The sequence below is a fragment of the Pteropus medius genome, unplaced genomic scaffold (assembly GCF_902729225.1).
Source record: "Pteropus medius unplaced genomic scaffold, Ma_sr-lr_union100, whole genome shotgun sequence".
Classification (NCBI taxonomy): domain Eukaryota; kingdom Metazoa; phylum Chordata; class Mammalia; order Chiroptera; family Pteropodidae; genus Pteropus; species Pteropus medius.
In genome coordinates this window covers 531,206-531,846 of record NW_024356333.1, presented here as the reverse complement: position 1 = coordinate 531,846, position 641 = coordinate 531,206, and the positions used below count along the sequence as shown (strand labels likewise).

Here is a 641-nt window from a genome sequence, read left to right as displayed (position 1 = left end):
GTCTACGGCCACGCCACTCTGAACACACTCGATCCCATCTGATCGCGGACGCTAAGCAGGGTTGGGCCTGGTTAGTGCTTGGATAGGAGACCACCTAGGAAGACCAGGTGCTGTAGGCATTAATAAAAAAAATTTTTTTTTAAAGCAGGAAGCCGGAGAAACTGACATATTCACTAAGGTGCTAATAATCCATAGCCTAAATTTCATTCCCTTTTCCTGTGGGAATTAAACAATGACGAGATGGGTATCAGCGCCCCTCACCCTAAAGCCATGCTCACCCCAGCCTCTTCTCTCTCTCATGTACTCCAGGGCTAGCTCATTGTACTTTTCGGGTCGAGACCAGCTCTCTGCTCCAGCGAAGCCCTGCTCCTGTGTTATTTATTTGTTCATTCCCCCGTAGTGCCATTTCTGAACTCCCTTTCTCGTCGCCACATAGGCACTGACTCTAATTAGTGTTTTCTATTCATACTGGAGTCCGTAGGTTCCTGGTAAAATAAGTGGTTTTGTTTTAAATGTGTACGTAATTGAAATCTGGACAAAGCAGAGCTTTTAGTTAATAAATATATATTAATATTGGTTCATTAAATGTAGCAAATATACCACACTAATGTAAGATGCTAATAAGTGGTGAAACCGAGTGC

General features: G+C 43.4%; 1 pseudogene; it reads left to right on the top strand.

The window, feature by feature from the left end:
* Positions 1-119, top strand: LOC120601557 (uncharacterized; annotated as a pseudogene).
* The last annotated feature ends 522 nt before the right edge of the window (positions 120-641 follow it).